Here is a 13,401-nt window from a genome sequence, read left to right as displayed (position 1 = left end):
CAACATCAAACATCTTGTCTCTAATACATTTGCAGGTGGCTACAGGTTTGCAGAAAAAGACGACTGTGTGTCTCATTAGTCCAATGACCAGAAGATAAGTGTGCTGCTTTAAGATGGCAGTGTCCTACATAAGCAGAGACCCGAGTGAAGTGACACGTTTATTGAGAGGTCCTACATTGGGCTCGTTTACTGTTCCTCACCGTGAGAAGGTGTCCTAGAACCTTTTGAGAGCTTTTTGATAGTATTATTTTTAATAAGCAGACCCGGCTCCAGGATCTTTTATCTCGATGGCCTAAGGGTGCATTTGGGTGGGCCATCTGGAGGTAGCCTACAAGCCCAAGATACATCATATCTACTTCAAAACAGGCGACAAAAAACAAACGATAGATTCCGTGTGTATACAGAGCATTTAGAGGTTAGGGTAGTGGTAAACTGAGCTACGGCTAATTTTAGGGTTTATGAATGGCTAGTGGTAAAGGGATGTGAGGGTGAATTAAGGGTTTAGGGGTGGGTAGTGGTAAATTGAGCTAAGGGTAATTTTCAGGTATAGGAATGGGTAGTGGTAAACGGATGTATGGGTGATTTTAGGGTTATGGGGTGGGTAATGGTAAAGGGGTGTAAATATTTTGTGTATTGTAGTCTTAGTTTGCTTCTATCAAATTATTTAGACAAACACCAAATACCAATGATTTGTGAGTTTAAAGTGGAGGCCTGGAAACAATGTCAGTGATTACATTGAGAGAAGTTGTCATCCTACACACAGGCAAATGTTTGCAAAAAGAGTTGTGTGGGAGCAAACTTCCTAAATTGGATGGGGCCTAGACAGAACTGATGGAATTGGGATTTAAATCACCAACTCTCCAGGCTGTAATCCTTCTGACCTTTGCACAAGCATTTGAGGACACCATATTATGTGGAAGTGTTAAAACCACAATTCTGCCATCTCGGACAACTGAGTAAAAGGGATGGTAAGTAAGGGTTGGTTAACATCACAGTAATGTACAAGAACTGGTGGCACAACAGAGACTCAGAAAGTGAAGATGTGCTGAAGAAAATCCTTGAGATCAAACGTTAAATGACCAAAAATAGTGAATGAATTCAGAGTAACAAAGGCCGACCCAGCAGCCTCACTAAGGACCCCACAACCCCCATGGTGTGGGTTGCCCTGACCTCCTGGGGGACCCCTAAGCACAGTACCCTGGCCTGAGAGATCCTGATTGCATCCGTAGGGGGACCCCACCATCTACCCTGCAGGGGGCCACCTCAAGTTTTGTTATGCCACTGGGTCTACCTCCCATGTGATTCTGATTAACCTGAGTTAATCTCTCCTTTAGTCTATTAGTGCAACTACACAAAACACAACACTTTGCAGTGCTGCTGGCTGTGAAGTAGAGCCAACAGCTACTCATCAGCACAAGCACCAGGCCTGTAACTGGCTCACAGGTTGGCCCACATCAACGTTTGGGTGTTTGCTTCTTTCACAAGAGTTGATTCCCACTTACCGCATGAGATCAAACCCAATGCTCGTAAGCAGGAGCTACACTTCTTCTTTCAAATTCGAGGAACCACCTCCAAAATACAATTCCATATAAATAGTGACCACTGATACCATATTAGTAGAAAGTAGGGATACCTTTACTCGTCATGCGTGTCACCAAAAGTGACAGGTGCCACGCCCCCTTTGCTGTGTCCTTAAAAGTGACAGGTGTCAAACCCCTATGATGTGTCCTTAAAAGTAACAGGTGTCAAACCCCTAGGATGGGTCCTTAAAAGTGACAGGTGCCAAGCCCCCTCGCAATGTCCTTAAAAGTGATAGGTGTCAAACCCCTATGATGTGTCCTTAAAAGTGACAGGTTACAAACCCCTAGGATGGGTCCTTAAAATTGACAGGTGCCAAACCCCTATGATGGATGTGGGTGCCCCCCTTTGAGCCGTAGGGCGGGGCTACTTTTGGAGACAGCAGCGCCCTATGTTGGAGGCTGTTTTAGGAGGACAAGGGTACCCCAATATGCGAACCAGGGGTGATACGTTGTAGAAAGGAACAATGGTTCTAGTTGGCCTAAAAAGGTCCAGGGAAAATTGACCCTGTAAAGGGCAATGAGGTCAGTAGAAGTATAGGAACTTAATTTCTCAGAAGAGAGCAATAGTTAATATAAGGAGGGACATGTGGGTCAATGTATGAAAGACATTTATTACACATTGATGGAATTCAGGTGCTCACACAATAAGTGACAATAAGCGTGACGTGAGAAGTGAGGGTGAACTTAAAATAAAAACATCACATTGACAACAGTAGTAGAACCACCTTTAAAGATTTTTTACACAGTTTAAGGAGTTCATGTTGTAAGGGGTCGACGACGTTTCAAACTCAATTATTCAAGTTCATCTTCAGGACAAAGTGTGAGCAACTAGAATTAGGTGGGTGGAAACCGAAAAAATGTCTGTGTCTGTAGGCATCTGCAGAGGGCTTTGCTTCGATGATCAGTCCGACCCTGTGTCCTTTAAATACGGGAAAGTTATTGTTAAGCTTCATTTAAGACCGAGACGCGACAGAGGCTATTAAGCAGGCATCATGGTGGTTGTGAAAACATAGGGGGACCCTTCTATGTACAGGGACCATTACCGAAACCAGGCCAGATATGGAGGCCCGCCGTACTTTCAAGGGTCACCTGTTATGGTCGGGGCTGGTCTAGGAGGTTTCTTCCGCAGTCTTTTAGAAGAGCTATGCCCTTCTTGAGTAAAGGCTATGAAATTGTAAAACCACATGTTAAAGCAGCGGCTACGAACATTACCCAGGACGTGGTAGGGTCTGTTACTTCGGCGGTTGCCGAACGCATGCACAAACAGCCGCAAGAAGGCGCGGGCTTGGTGTACAGACCACGCACCTGTGTTAAAAGGAAGCGCCGTGCTTCGAGACGCAGAGGACCACCGGCCCCCTATAAAAAAAGTAGGAGTTCTTCAAAAAGCGCTCAGAAAAGAAAAACCCCAAGACGGAAGAGAACTTCGAAGAAGAAGAAGAGATCCGCCTCTAAAGTAAATATTTTTTAAAGCGGAGCAAAATAAAGCATGGCCTTCGTACACTGTGCATCGAGTGAGTGCGGTGATCACTACAACCTGGTCAAAAACGGCAATCTAAAAGCTGAAATATGCTTTAATGATCTGCTAACTGCGAATGTGAACATGGTCGTATTCTTGGTATTTGACAGCATCATTCAGATCAACCAAGCCAGACAGATTTTTTTTGACTATCTTTAAAAGTTTGTGAAATGGACACTGTACAGATACGGGACTTCTTAAGCAGACATAAATACGCTAGGAAATACTTTTTAGGTGTTTTCCCTAGCGATGGGCTACCAACTGAAATAGGGTTGGAAAGACCACACACCCTAGTCTTTAATACAGATCCTCATTACAAGGGTGGAACCCACTGGGCTGCAGTGTTTATAGATAGTGACAAGGTTACGGTGTTTGACAGTACAGCCGAGTTCCCCGAACACAGTATCTATACACAGCCTATTTTCAAGCTTGTGAAAAAAGCCGCAGTGAGGGTTGAGTATAACAAGCTAAGGGTCCGGGATTCGTTAGCCATCACATGCGGGGAGCACGGTATTTATTTTATCAGTAAAATGTCGGAGGGTGTGGCGTTTAGAAATTTCTTAAATCTATATTTGAGTGACCTTGTTAACAATGACAGCATAGTTGTAATATATGTAAAAGAAAACACAAGGGCATCGGTCAGACCTGCGAAAACAGAATATAACGTTTGTCAAAATTGTAAGGGCCTGTAACATGTGTATGTTTAATGATGAACGTTTAAAATAAAGTCCTTTTGAAAACACGCATTCAGAATCTGTATTTCCATGATGCTCCATACCCCATAATAAATTTTTTTTTTTCAAAAGACGAGTGAGACGGGTTGAAAAGTTATAAAGTGTTTATTACAAACAGCTATGTAGGTTGCGCATTACAATGTCATCTATTACTAAAGAAATATATGAAGAAAGTCGGGGTGGGGTCGGCTGCGGCTGTTGGGGGTGCGTAGCAGGCGCAGGCATTGCTGGCTGTTCAGAGTCCGGGGCATATAAAGTTCGCTTATTTTTTTCGGTATACCACTGCTTGTAGTAGCTTAGAAAATTTTTAAGGGTGCTAGTGTAAAGGGTAGCTTTGTCGTACATGTTTAGATCCGTCCGGTTCAAAATGTCTTTAATTTCAGCATCCAGTCGTAGAGTCTCATTTCGACGTATATCCCAGGCATTGTCCGTAGAAGAGCCCAGTTTCTTCAACTGTTATCTAGGAACCAAATACATCTTTGAGGCATGCTCCATCACAGTCCTGATAGGAGGTTTGTAATTATGGGTATAGCTATGCCCAGCAATGAGCCTATAAAAACACCAGACTGTTTCACCAGTTTCTTCTTGGTGATGAGTGAGGCCCTTTTATTACTGAGCTTCTTGATAAAATGGCGCTTCTTCTTCAACACTTGTAACTGGCTCTTTGATATAGGGACATTGCCTTTTAGGGTGTTTAGAGCTATTTCTGAAATGGCAGCCACTAAATTGTCAGAAGCAGCGCAGAGGAGGGTCTTTCTGTGCTGAGGATGGCTGTTACCAACATTTTCAGGAGGGTCAAATTGCGGCGTAGGCGGTCAGACATGGTCAACGCCTGGGTTATAAGGGTCGTGGCTACAAATGTCATTAAAGGTCTTCAGCGATGATTTTTATAGGCTCGGGACTTAGTCTTTGGGGTGTAAGCGACTGTGAGATTGGGGGAAAAATATCAGCCCTCAGTCTGTAGTCCTCTAGAGTGTTATTTTTTAAGTCAACCAGCAGGTAGCCGTGGGGTTTTGATGTAGCGTTGTTAAAGGCTTCCATGAAGAAATGTGTGTTTCCCGGGTACATCTGCTTAGCTATGAAGGATATTTTCTGTTTGTCACGGGGATTTTTAAATAAAACAAGGTATGAGGCGTTGAGTGCTATAGAGCGACTGTTCTTACCCTTGTAAAACAAGTTCTGCACAATGTAGCATATGCTTAGATTGCGATGGTGTGAATATTGAGTAAAAGCTCGCTCTAGCTCAGGATGGTCACCACCTTTACGCATAAGGCCATCGACAATTACCATGTTTACAAGGGTCGGGGGTAGCAGCTCATCATCGTTGAGATTATCGGGTATACCTTCTATAAATCTGATATGAGGGAAGCTGCGGGACAGGTCTGTATAAATATCTTACCAGTACGAATAAAGCCACACGATGTTATTAGGTGTTTGGGATAAAGCACCTGCAGCATTTTCCAAGAGCTTTTTTATAAAGTAGCTTTTACCACAGTTTGAGGGCCCTGCTAACACGCAGGAGAACGGGTGCTGTAATCTGGTGTCCATTGTGCTGTTGGTGTCCTCTCTAATGTGCCTAATAACCGTACAGCAGTGTTTTATAGTCCGTAGTTAGGACTCCTTTGTCAAAAACAACGCGTAAGGTTTTATGTAGGGGCTGGGTTGTAATTTCCCACTTCTTTTTGGATCTGACTATGCAGGGCTGGTTAAGGACTATGTTTCTATCATTTTCACGATCGGCCGATGCAGAGTATTCTTGCACCAGATCCTTAAGACTGTCAAAATTAATTTTTAGGGTGTTGCTGACGTTTAATGTTATACCTTTGACCTTCATGCACACTTTGTTGGTGTTCGTTTTGTACAAGTAGGTCTTAGGCCCGGCTGAGGTATATTCTATTATGTGCTCATCCTTATCGAGTTCGCAGGTCAAATTACCTAGATAATCCCCAAGAGGTGGATCTTCATCCCCCGGTTTACTCAGAAAAATCACAGAGTCAGTATCATGATACAGGCAACGGTCCTGGAGTTTATCCAGAACCCCGTAAAGCTCTAGACGGGCATGTGCAGTCGTGAAGCATGCTATGAAGATATTTATTTTGTTACACGTTGTGGGGTACTCCTTTGTGTATTTCCAGCACACAGCAGCAGTCTCGTCATCGATAAACTTGCAGCTGGACACCTCGTAACAATGGGTAAAAAGGTACATAAACAGTTCGTCAGGATCTGTTATTAAGGTCGTATTTGACATGTTTGTACGCTGTGCGAATTTTCCCCATAAGGAGTTGAGGCAGAGTTTGGCTAACTATCAGCGGGCAGGGTTGATCTCTATCAATGGGGCCGTAACCGTATACCCTTGTGCGTGTGGTAGTCATCGATGTATTTCTGTTTTGCATCTTGACTAGTACACCAATCGGGATATCCCGAGGCCTCCTGTTTGTCCCTGAGAAACAAATTAATGTAGCGTGAAAAGAGACGTGTCGTGGTCCTCTTAAAATGCCACACCTCGTGCACTCTCCCGAGTCTGTAGCCTTTCTCTAAGGCAGCTTGGACCTCGATGCTGCACCAGGTCCCTGTGAGCATCCTTTGTTCTTCGGTGTGACTACAACCACCGACCTCTTTAAACACGGCACATGTTCGACAGAGGGGGAACATCAGCTTACCATTGACTCTGTATGGTAACACTGGAAAGTAAAACTGCCTTGGAGGATAGATTTCACATTTGACTAGCCCAAAGTATTCGGAAAGGGGCTTAAAGTCTCTATATATGATGGTAGGGTGTCCTAAGGGATATACCTTCATTTTGTTTACAAATGGGTACAGACTGGTGAAATCATAATAGTGTATTTTCTCACCCTCACCAGCGGCCCTGTACAGTTGTATGGCATTTGTACGCCACCCGAATAAGCCATTGCGGGGTTCCAGAGGTTGTGGTAAGTCACGACTCTGAAGGAAAGAGCGGAGCTCTGTGTCGGTTGTTAGCATATCTAACCACTTGTGCTCCCATAGGACCCTCATCGCAAAGCCACGTTTTTTAATATACTGGGCCCTCATCAGAGTACGTCTGTGTAAGTTTTCAAATTTGGCACCCATCAGTCTGTTAAACTCGTGGGGTTTGTAACACTGAGGACAGCCGTGGTAAAAACAGCCGTGTATTCAAAGGCCATCGGCATCCCTTAATTACAGCTTATCCATCCAGGTAATAGGGACCCAGGCTGTATTCACCACCCTGTAAGGCATGCTGAATATGTAAGTCTTCCTTCTCAGAGACATGCATGAGCCATTGGATAGACGGGGTTGAATAACGTTTCTGTTTATCGTTATAGAGGTCTGGCGGCACTAGAGCGATACTTTTTGGTCTTAAAAACATTTGTTTGTAGCTGGACATACACATTGAGGCCAATGTGATGTTTTGAAAAGGGTCTATGTATTCAACCGACTTTGTCATTTGAGGCGCCTTGGGTTTCAAGACCCTGACTTTCTTAGTCATGGCCACCACAACATCTCTGAAGAGGTTGCAGGCCTGTTGCACGATCATTACATCGACCTAGCAATAGGCTTTCAACTCGGTTTGAAAATGAAACTCCTTTTCACGGTTTTCAGAGTACCACTGGAGAAAGCTCTCTTTCTCCGCAGGCATCATATAATCAACCCCGTAGCTGTCCGGAGGCGGCATGGGCCCCACATAATTCTGGTTCGCCCAGGTGTTAAAAAAGTGTGGAAAATAACCTTTACACCCGGGGAAACCAAAGGCTTTTGGCAGCTTGCTCAATATCATGGGTAGGAAATTCAGGGTGTCTATGAACCTTATTTGTAACTGGCCAGCCATTAACAACATCAGCTTGGAACCTTGAGTGATGAGTTCTACTTGCACCTTTTCACAAATCATATTCTGTAAAATAAAGAATGAATCGTATGCTTTTGAGTTATGGGCCAGCATGGTATACCCTTTGAATTTGGACTGGATGAATGTATTAAGGAAATCACCAATGCACGTTCGTCCCTCAAACTCCCAGCAGTCATCGGAAGTTAGATGGTGGGCGTAAATATAGTTAGGTTGGTGTACCCCCGTCTCTTGTGTGCACTCTATATCAAAAACGATGTAATCTTCGGTTTTGGTCTGGGGTCTGCCTTTAACCATGTAACAATGGTGTACAAATCCTACCCTACATGGAATCTGACACCTTGGACATTTCATGCCTTTGCATTTGTGATCTGTCGACACACTCTTGGAAAGCACTCTTGGAAAGCCATTTTAGGGCTGCATTTAACAGCTTTGCGGTGTATGCGCAAGCAATCTTGCGAGCGACAAAACATCTTACAATTACGACACAGCACCTTCAGGGTGACGTCTACGACGCACCCATCCCTCTGACACATCTTACAATGTATTTCACACTGAAGATGTGCCTTAGTGTTGTATATATGGTCGCAATGTGTGCACACGTACTTGACTCCCAGAAAACTTTTAAGGTTCAAGATACCGTAAAAGTGATTTTCGTGGTGAAGGACATATACAGTCTTATTTTTCACATGGTCCCTGGTTGTAAAGTACTTCCGAGAACCATTGTGATAAAGAACTTTCACCGTAATGGCAAAATAGTTCTCAAAAAGATCTATGTCGCCAAAGCCGACCATGCGGTTTGGAGGTATTTCAAGAACCTCATGGGCTTCAGCCACTCTAGATAGGATGACAGCGTCGGTGGTGTTGCGCCCCATCAGCAACCCCACGATGCTGGCCGCCAGACATGTGTTGACTTCTCCGTTGTTAAAGTTGAGCAACCAACGTTGTTTCTTACCAATTATCTTGCTTTAAAGGCCTGGAAACACCCCCCTCACGACCCCGTACAAGGAGGGCTATGACTCTGAAAGTGCCATAGGCGAATAGTTCAGTCTTACTCTGCAAAAGCCTCGAGAGGTTTTATAGAAATTCCACGGCATCAAACACATCAAGGGACCTTCGTTTGGTGAACAAAGGACTGTCAATACCCTGCCCCTGGAAGCGTAGCTGGAAAGAATCATTAGGACCCTCATCGCGTAACAACATTTCTATGAGTGTTTGCACAGCCTGATGTATGGCTAAAAGCCCATGCGTGGAGGACCTTATCTGATGTGGGTTAATAAACCTAAACTCCTCGTAGTGTTCTTTAGCGTTAAATCTCTCTACAGTACGACTGTAGCTTCTAACGCTCTCTAAGAAAACTGCCTCTGAATCCTCATCTTGAGGAATCTGACTTATGGTGGAGTTTGCTGCTGTATCATTTTGGGGATTCTGCTTTAGCCCGTGCTCTGGGATTCTTTTAAGCATCCGTGTAGCGCATATTCTGGCTTGCTTTAGTTTGCGTATTAAAAGCCTGCGCTGCTTAGCGCTATTAACCCACTTTTGTTTTTTACGGGAGCATACTTTTCTAGGTAGCCTACCCCATCCTATCTGAGCAATATGGTTTGTGTCGGTGGGCGACGTGCTCATAGAGGCCTCTGCTACAGACCCAACCCTCGGACCTTCTGTGTGTTCCTGGTCTTGTTGTGTTGTTGCTCTACCCCTTGATCCCTTCACTTGTACCCCCCTCGGACGGTTCTCTTCTGAACTTATGTAATGTAGGGTGCATGGTATTGGTGTATGTGATTCAGGCGTTGTTTGTGAAACTGTATGCCTTTGTTTGAGGGGTTCCCTGTACTTTTTATGCTTGAGCAAGCGCAAGAAGCGCAGGAATTTTGTCAGCACCGTATGGACCTTATTGCTATATTTATATTTGTGCTTACTTTTATTAAGACCCAGGGCATGATGGTTCTTTAGGGGCCTACGTATGCCTAGTCACGAGGGGATACTCTATGTCGGCCATTGTTGTTTGACATGTTTGTAGGATCACCCTTTTACACTTGTCAACCATTTGTAGTATCTTTCGCTGCACCTCCAGCCCGTCCCCATCGCCGCTATGGCACACCCCTAGTTTTAAGGTGGCAGTGTTCGCTTGGCGTTTTAACTTTCTGATCGCCAACTGTATTTCTTTCACATGGGCCCCTAGTACCTCTTTAGGGTTTACAGAATCATATTGCGGCGGATTGGGGATGAATACAGTGTTTGGTTCTACAACTGCCTGTAACACCCCCGGACCATCTCTAGCCCCGTCCGCTACAACAACATTCTGTAACTGAGGGAACGGAGGGATCATAGACACAGGGTCCCAGTGCGAACACCCCGTGGCGGCCATGGTAGGGTCCTCACTAAATACGCCCTCCAAACCCTGATTTGTACAGTCGTCCCAGCCCGTACTATTATCGAATACACCCTCCAAATCCTGATTCTTTTTTTTAAAAACATTTTTTATTTGTCGATTGCATATATATTACAGCACCCTGGGTATCAGGGTCATCAATGAAATCACATTGCATTATATCACTAAAGCAATCTATTTGTATGCCTGCCATCCAGCAATGCCACAAAATTATATCCTGAACAATAACAACCCCCCCAACTCCCCCCACCCTGTCCCCTGCGTCGCACCATGTCCATATATTCCCCACCACAGCCTCAAAGTCCTGCTGCCACGTCATATCTCGATAAGATGGATCCCCCTGTCTTCCCCCCCGGCCTGGCGCCCCCCCAGCCTGACCAGTCTCACAAATCATCCCCATACATGATCCTCTTCCTCCACTGGTTGCTCCAGCCACAGCCCCCGGTAGTCCGCCCATCTTTTCCATCTTTTATAGTGTTTGCGTGGACATCCCCGGGCCACAAATATGGGCTGTTCCAGACCCATACAGGAGTCTAGGCCGTTTTTCCATGCGGTCACCGATGGAGCTCGAGGTGCCTTCCATGCTCTAGCGATGTCCCGCTTTGCTAGTGTAAGGCCCAGCCGCAGCAGGTGCCGCTTATCCAAATCCTGATTTGACCAGTCGTCCCAACCCGTACTATTATCGCCGAATATTGCTGGTGATGATGTGTGGTTTAAACTGACCACGGGGCTGGTTGGGTCGTACGCACCGGGAGGGATGATAGGTGACATAAGGGTTGGGGAGTTTAAATGGCCGTCAAAATAATCTAGGGCCCTATCGGCTAAGGAATTGTCGGTGTTGTTGGAGGGTGAATGTCTAACATCGTTATACAAATCCCCATTGTACGCTTTAGAAGGACCCTTGTGCGCTGCTTCTGAGGTTCTATAAGTTTGTCTATCAGCCCTGTCAATGCCTTGAGACACCCGCTGCCGCCATTATAAGGGGGTCCTGAGGGTTGAGCAATTTTCAGACTCTGAGTTCCTAAGACCATCAGGCATGATTATAGCAGGTTTTGGGGGTTGGTCTAGGTGGAGATCCCTCTATAGATGTTGTTAGTTTATTTGAAACTATAGAGGGTTTCAGGGTGTGGGTAGGGGCCTGCGGTGTGAGGGGCTTGATTAAGGGATCTGCTGCTGTTTCCACTTGTAACGCCTGTACCCCCTGCTTCTTCTTAAGATAATTTCTTGAGAGGCGATTCACTTTAGGGGGTTGGGGCTGTACCAGATCTTCTACCACTGCCGTCACAGTCGCTGGCCCATTAGAGATCAGGGGTGTAGAGGGCTCATTCACAGATATCACAATATTTTTTATGAAAGATCTAGAGGCATAGTTTGGGGCTCAGGGACCACAGGTTTCATCTTGAGGTCTAAAGGGCCTGCTTCGGACTCCGGGAACACAGGCATCTTCTTGAGGTATAAAGGACCGTGTTGGGGTTCCTGATCCCTCTGCTTCGTGTTAAGGGTGGATTTGTTTGAGAGGGGGTGCCCTTTTGAGGCATGGAGAGGGTTCAGATACGCAACATCGCTTTTACACCGAACAGGCATTACGTTGTCTGGGTTTGTAAGCACGTCTCCGCTGTTTTCCCCCACCCGTTGTAGAATAGACATTCCTGTAGGAGTGTTCAGCATTTTGGCAGAGGGCTTGATTTGGCATTTCACAGCAGTGCCTGTTCTCTGTTGTATGTGCGTGTATTATGTGCAGAGCTTGTCCTGGCGCACACGCCTACTCACACCTTTCGCTGCAGGCTCTGCATTCTGAACTGTCTTTGTCATGTCCATTAATGGTTTTGCAGACCTCCTGACATTACACGAATCTTCTCCATGGTTCTTTTGAACGGTTCCTAGAATGTAAGATAAATAAAATATATATATTAGAAAAAATAAAGAACATGTATAAGATGCTTACACAACCCACAGACATCCCAGCACATTAATTTCTACACGTCCCCCTTTATACAGCCCCTACTACACGGCGATGCCCCCTTCTACTGTCGAGAATGAAATACAGAGAGTTCTTTTTTCACACCCTTTTATAAAACACACCTTTTAGAGGTCGTTTGCCAGCTCCTTTCTTTGTCACCGGTCCATTTCCAGATGTTGAAGATTTCCTGTGCAGCCTCTTGCAAAGCGGCGTCAGCCGTGCATGACTCTGAGGACCCTGCAAAGAAAAAAATAATCATATTTGCGGTATAAACAAGACCTTAACAGTCCCTTCTGAGGAGCCCTCCTACAGTACGCCCCGGGGGGTTTTGGTCTAACAAAGTCTAAGTCGAAGGCAGTTTAAAGAACATGGCATTTTTTGATTTACCTGAAAGAACCACGGTATCCTACACACTCTGCGGCGCATCTTGAGACCCCAGGTACTGCTTTATATCATCAAGATTTAGTTGTACATTGGTATTATAATCTATAAAAACATAAATATATGAGAATACCATTAGAAAAGCAGAGCTACTGAGACAACGGTGTACAAAAACTACTCAGAACTACACAACTCTAAATACATATACCTGCTTGCAGGGCTAGCATTTCTGCGTCGGTGATGGTTATTACCGGTAAGTCCTGTGTTTAGGGTTAGATAAAAATAAAAATGGCTGCTTAAAACCACACCTCATAAACGATGCATTACAGTTTGTTACATACACCTTAGAAAATGCCAATCATAAATTCAAAATTGAAAACAGCCTTACCTTGACATTTAATTTTTTAATAAGAACCTCTGATTCCTACCCACAAGCCCCACCGTATGTACACCCATAACCTATACATATATCTATATAATAGGTTGTGCAAGCTGCTGCTGGGAACCTTTTAATAATTCAGTGCTTTATATTAGACTTTTAACTTATAAACTGCAAGTAACAAAAGGATATCGCCTAGGAGAAAAACCTGTCACAATCCGACCCTAAATACATTATGCGCAGCATGGTCTACACTATATACACACTCTGGGTTGCATTTAAAAGGGCTACCTGGGTAGAGAAAAAGCACGCATTTTAAAAAGGGCTGTTTGGCGGGGCGCATAAAACATGCATTTTCTTTTAAAAAGGGCTGACTGGGGGAGAGCAAAAACATGAGAAAAACCCCTGTGCCATAGCCTGTGCTATGCCGAAGCCCCACACCGCCTGCACATGCCCCCAGAGTGTCATGCTTGGAAGCGGGCTCTGGGGGCTTTTATTTTTATATAAAACGGGCCGAGCGCCCCCACACCACCGTATCACAAGTCCCAGAGTCCCGCACTTAGGCAGCGGACTCTGGGGACCTTTTTTTTAAATATAAAACGGGCCTCGCGCCCCCAC

Source organism: Triturus cristatus, chromosome 1_1, assembly GCF_964204655.1.
Source record: "Triturus cristatus chromosome 1_1, aTriCri1.1, whole genome shotgun sequence".
NCBI classification, from domain to species: Eukaryota; Metazoa; Chordata; class Amphibia; order Caudata; family Salamandridae; genus Triturus; species Triturus cristatus.
This window is presented reverse-complemented; position numbering follows the sequence as displayed.